This window comes from Eublepharis macularius, chromosome 2 (assembly GCF_028583425.1).
Source record: "Eublepharis macularius isolate TG4126 chromosome 2, MPM_Emac_v1.0, whole genome shotgun sequence".
Taxonomy (NCBI): Eukaryota; Metazoa; Chordata; class Lepidosauria; order Squamata; family Eublepharidae; genus Eublepharis; species Eublepharis macularius.
The window spans coordinates 94771096-94777219 of record NC_072791.1 but is presented as its reverse complement, the minus strand read 5'-3'; positions in this window follow the sequence as shown (position 1 = coordinate 94777219).

Below are 6124 nucleotides of genomic sequence, written 5' to 3'. Positions count from 1 at the left end.
GAGGGGACAATGTGAGTGCCACTGGGTTTTATAAATTGGAAGTGTTTTTATTATGCTACCTGTTTTTATACCTTGATGTAACCCTGCTTTGCAGGGAGAGCAGAATGTAAATAAATAAATACATAACATTTGGCATCCAAATCAGAGCATATTTGTGCTGTTTTATCAGGTAAAAACCTTTTTCAAAGGTGTTGTCTGTTCTTGAGCTAGTAACTATTCAGATTTAGGAGTCAGAAGATGTCATGATACCTTAAACACTTTGAATGGTTGTGAACTAACTGATGCGATGGTTGAGGAGAAGTAATGTTTCTTTACCACTATCACCGCTACTTCATAGGTTTTCTAATGGGCTCTGTGGCATATTGTATCAGATTCAGTACAAGTTTTCTACCAGCATCATTTTGGATATCCTCAGTCCCCCTTTAGGTCAGTTAGCTCAGTGGTAAACCACGGGGCTTGCTTCCATTGCAGGAGTGGGAGAGGTGATGAGGGGCAGTCTTGTCAATAGCTTCAAGGAGCTTCTCATTCCAAGGTTTCACAGCAGCCTCAATAGAGCAAGTGTTTGGAATTCTAAAGTCCCCCATGGCATTTTTTAATCCAGAAGGATACACAAGCCTTTGTGGGCAGATCATTCTAATGCCCCCTCCCCTTTTTGTGTGGTGTCACAGCCATATTTATCCTTCTTAAGTTGCTGTACAAAATCAGTGTTATTAATTGGGCCTAGTGCTAGGTTTATAGTTTGATAATTATCCAAATGCATCTAATTTCTGTTATTCATTCCTGAGCTGTCTATTTCTCCTGAAGATTTGCTTCATAGATTTGTTACTTGTATCTCATATTTCAGTAAGACAACATGTTAAACATCACTACTGTCACTTAATTTTTGACTGTGTAGACCAGATATGGGCAACTGGTGGCCTAGAGGCTGTATCTGTTCTTTCTCATGTACCATAGAAGTGATAGAAACACAGAGCTAGAAGGGACTCTAAGGATCAAATTCATCCAGTCCCTTAGTTGTTTCTTCACGAGGCTGAGAACAATGAGGAGAAATCAGTCTCAGAAGATGTGTAAGACTCTAGTATGTTAAAACTCCTAGAAATAAAACGAGGATTGTACAGCTTCCAACTTCCTCAGTCTTCCCAGCAAGAGAATGTCTGAACACCTGTGACACAGTGTAGAAGCCGCTGGAATGTCTATGCCTTCATTGTTGGAAAGATGTAAAAGAAAGCTTGCAGTATACAGAGAAGGCCGAGAGTGGGTGTCATGGCCCAGTCTGGACTCAGTGAGGTCTCCTCCAGAGGAGAAGAGCCTCGTGTAGCCAGCCAGGACTCCTCAGGAGAAGAGGAGTTCTGTGTAGCCAGCCCTAGCCCTAACTCAGCAGAAGCCGGTGATCAGGAGCAACAGCTGCTGGCTGATCAGAGCTTACAGCCAGCAGCCGAGGCACCAGCACCCCCTGGCTCCAATACCACAGGGGAAGCTCAGCCAGGAACATCCAAAGCGACAGGTGCAGTGCAGCCAAGGGCCTCCACCCCCACAGGTTCACCCACGCCCAAAGAACGCCACAGACAACGCCAGAGATTGGAACTGCAGGAGAGATGGTGCAGTGCTCGTCTCCTGAGCCAACGTCAGCTGCTGGAGAGCGATGAGTAGTGTCAGGATGGAGCCCCAGCAGCTGGCACGCCTGGCTATAAAAGCCAGTCTGGAGAAGCTGCCAGGTGTGGAAGCAACATGTTGATTACCTGCAACCACTTCCTGGAACTGTGCATCTTGTTCTTGTCTGCATCTTGACTGGATGCTCTTGTGCTCTGGCCTATGGACTGGACTTGGCTTGGCTTTTGGATCCTGGACACACCCCTGGCGTTTACCTTGTGCTCTGGCTACAGGCTGGACCTGGCTTTTGAATCTTGAACAGTCCTTTGGCTTCGTGTTAGTGCTTGGACTATCAGCTTGGGCGGGCCCAGCCCATGACAGTGGTCCTTGCACAGTTAAAGGCAGTTTTGTTCTCAGGTTTCCTTTCTAGTGCTCTCTGGGAAATCTAGATCCTGCACAAGATTCCCTTTAATACTGAAAGCATTTATTAGCCTATGGGGGCCATCTGAAATCTAGATGCTGGATTACCCCTCCCCCCACCCCCGTGCATTTATTTAACCAGATGTTTTAAAACAGAACACTATTTAAAGCAAAAGGCTAGAAATCAGGTCATGTGATTTATTTTCAACATGGCCTTGGCCCCTTATATCTGCGGGACTGCCTCTCTCCCTGTGCAGCTTCACTGAACAGGGCCTTCTACAGGTTCCACCCTGCAAATGGGCAAAATGAACAACTGCCAATACATACACTTTCTCTGTAGTGGCCCCCACCTTGTGGAATGGCCTGCCTGATGAGGTCAGAAAAGCCCCCACTCTCCTGGCTTTCTGCTAACTATAAAAAACTGAATTGCTTAGGACAGTTTTTTTACAGAAGTAATAGGGCTGCGTTATAAGGAAATGGCTCAGAGAGATGCTTGTGATAAAAGGACTATAGACTACACTGTCTGGTGATATAGGTATGCTCCTACTGATTAGTTTCTGTGTCATTTGCATCCTATGGGCTATGTGTCAGCTAGAGCCGTGTTGAATGATACACAGACACATCTTATTTGGTTGAAATGGCCACAACTTTATCAATTAAAGCCCTTGGAGCATTGGCAAGGCTTAGGGCAGTGGATCCCCAGCATCAAAAGGCCCTTCACTGTCCGATGCATTGTTCCCCAGCAAGTCTGCTAGCTACCGCTGGATGGCAAGTGATGTTCTGTCACCAACAGCTGCTGGACAGCCCTTGCCACCCCGTCAGGGCTGAGCTGCCCATTATGCACTGTTCACCCCCTTGCATCAAAACTGCCAAACCACCTAAAGTTGTGACTGGCCACCCCAGCTGCCCTGAAACTCAAGCGTGGGCAGGCAGGGAAGTGTCCTGCTCCTGCTCCTGCTGTTTGGGAATGGTGCTGACCACACGTCTTCCCATGGAACAGGGTCTCTTGGTCGTCTCCTCCTCTTCCACAGCTGACGTTCATCTCACCCCCAGCCTAGACTTCGAAAGCAACACAGCCCGCAGTGAGTCTGTGAGCTTCCTATAATGTCTTCTTAAATGGCTTATGCTTTGTTTCAGCAATGCTTGTTTGTATTTGTATTTCTGTTATTCATATCTTGCTGTATTGTTTATTGTGTGTCCCAGGCTCAGCCATTGATCTTACTACTTTTACACTTGTGTAATCCGCTTTGAGTCTCAGTGAGTTTACATAACTTAAATAAGATAAAATAAATAGAATGCAGGTGATTTCCTCTTATATGGCAAGTTTCACTAATTAATGCTTACAGAGTGCTTTCTCTCTTATAAAAGCTTGGAGTCCAAGTATTAATATTACTATTCTTTTATTAAACAATTTGCAGAGTTCCTCAGTCTTATTAGGCATCTTCTGAAGAGAGAGCTTTTTACAGCTCTCAGAAGGATGAAACAGGTTATTTAAAAAAAAGTTAATCTCAGACTAACCTTCATGTAGGGTGTTACTAGATCTGAATATTAATTGAAAACTCTGAGTTCAGTAGTTTTCATCAATTATTGTACTCTATTTTATGTTTTCTAGGGATGAAGAATATTTGTTTTTGACATACAGCAGAAAAGAAAATGAACTGTCCAACCTGAATTTTCATTAACTGCAGTGCAGCATCCTCTGCAAAACAGGTAAACCTGCCAAAGATGTAGTCACTAGATGTTAACTGTGCTATGCTTTTGGAGCTACTAAAATCTTTGTTTCTTGCATGTGCCTCTGAAGTGGTATGTATCTTCCTGGTTACAAGATCAACCAATAGTCTTAATGTACTGTTTTCCATTGCAGTTTGCAACGTGGTAAATCTCTGTACGTTCTAGTAGATGTTTGAAAGCCAAGGGGCACAGAAATGAAATGTTGGCTTAATGGGGTTTAGATACTGAAGGAAAGTAATTCAGGAGCAGAAAGACAAAAAGTGCAGCACTCGAGGCCTCCTCACTGTGAATTTATAGCACCAGACTGACAGTCATATAAATGAGTGATGTTGCGCAATGTTCTTTTGCAACGATACTGCAGATTCAGCAGAGTGTCTTCAGTTTTATGCAGGTGTGTCCAGAATTCAAATAATTTGGGCTGGGTAGGGGGAACAACAGTGTTTGGGAGACAGTATTACTTTAAGACAAAATGAAACAGCTGCAGTATGAAGCTTCAGCTCAAGATGTTACATTGACAACTCATTCCTGGTTTACTCTTCTACTAAAAACTCTATTATGTTGAGGTGATTTTACCTTTTTTTCCAAGGGCACAGAATTAAAAAGTGATACTGCCAGTAATATTCTCATCTTCCAACCATGACATTGAAAAATGGGGACAGTGAAAGAAAATGTTGAATAATGATGGGCATTTTAAAAATCATGCTGATCTTGAACACTTCCAAAGGATAATGCAGTTCAGATTCATTGTCCTTCTCAGGGTTTTCTTGTTTTACTTTTGTTGATCATGATGAAATCTTTTGAAGAGCTGTTTCTGAAGGACTTCTTAAGGGCATGAAAAAAAGCAAAAGCAAGTAATTGCTATTGTTCTTGTAAAACAAGAAAATATGGAGATTTTTTTCATATGGAAGCAAATTTGTCCATGATTCATACTAAGTTCAGAATCAGAATTCAAAAAATAGTGAAATAGAATTGGTTGTGAGTGTGCAAAATAAAATAGAAGTCCAGTAGCACTCCACCATCCTTCCCAAAGTGTTATGCCAGCAAAATTAGTTGGCACTGCAGTCTTATACATTAGTATTGGACATCTTGAGCCTGAACAGCAGCAGTGTTCATAAATTTTGTTCAGAGCTTTGTCATAGCCATTCATATTTTAGCAGTTGTACTAGAACTGTATTGCAAGTTGAGCCATTTTGTTAGTCATAGTTTACACTCAATTTGCCTTTTGTCATCCGTCTCTTTCTTCCCTAACAAGCACATACGTTTTTTTATGTGTCCACATGTTGGACTAATAGGGCTTTCCTGCGATTATTTGTTTGTCAAACACCCTCCTAAGTCCATCAGTGGTTTTTTAATTCCATTTTTTATTTTAAATGACCTCCCACTATATGGATTTTAAATGGTCAAACAATAGGGGAACTATTATACATTTATAAGGGAACAACAAAGTGAGGCTTTGAAAGATGCACAGGATATAAATGAAAGAAAAAATACAAGAAATAGGAGCATATGTCTTTTAAAAAACAGCGAATCAACATGAATCAGGTAGGATCGAACAAAATGAGTCAGTATTTAGTTTTGATAGGTAGGTAATAAATAATTAAACCAGACAGTGTGTTCTGAAAAAGCAAGTTCTGAAAAAGAATTGTGTTCTTTTTATGCAGTACAACATTTGTGGCAGTCATAGATTACCTGTTAGATTCAGGATGGAATAATATACAAGCCAATATGGAAATTACACACTAACGGGTTCACTTCCTGACCTTGTTTGCAGTAGTTGAGCTTAAACAATTTGAATCAGTTTAAGCTAAACAACCATTTTTTTCTTTGATCTGTTCTAGATTGTGGCACTATTTTAATCAGTTGCTCATACTTTGTTTGCTTTCTTATCATATATACCTCCATAATGCCCATCAAATTTTTGGATGTTATGCTGGATGTCCATCCCTTAGGAGGGTGGATGGATAAGTCACTATCAGCTTTGCTGCCAGTTTGCAAAACACATTTCAAATAAAGCATGCCATTCTGTGCCTTATTAATCATACATGTCCTGCAGGGAACTGATATTTTCTGCTTCAAGATACTGAGTCTGATGGCAGAATTGCATCTAAAGCTTCTCATATCCAGATGCTTAGAGCATGTGAGTCCTAGCTACATTTTTGTATGACATACTTCATATCCTCATTTGAAGATAACAGCATAACATTTGGTCCAGATGTAAGGAATGAGAGATATGGGTAGCCACAACATTGTTTGTCTCTGCAAAAGTGATTTTTAAAAAGCCCTCTAGTGTCAGAAAAGGTATCACCCAACTTTTAAGAACTAAAGTAACTTAAAAGAAAAACAGAAGATTCACAAAATGGTGGGGTATTGCTTAGATTGAAGG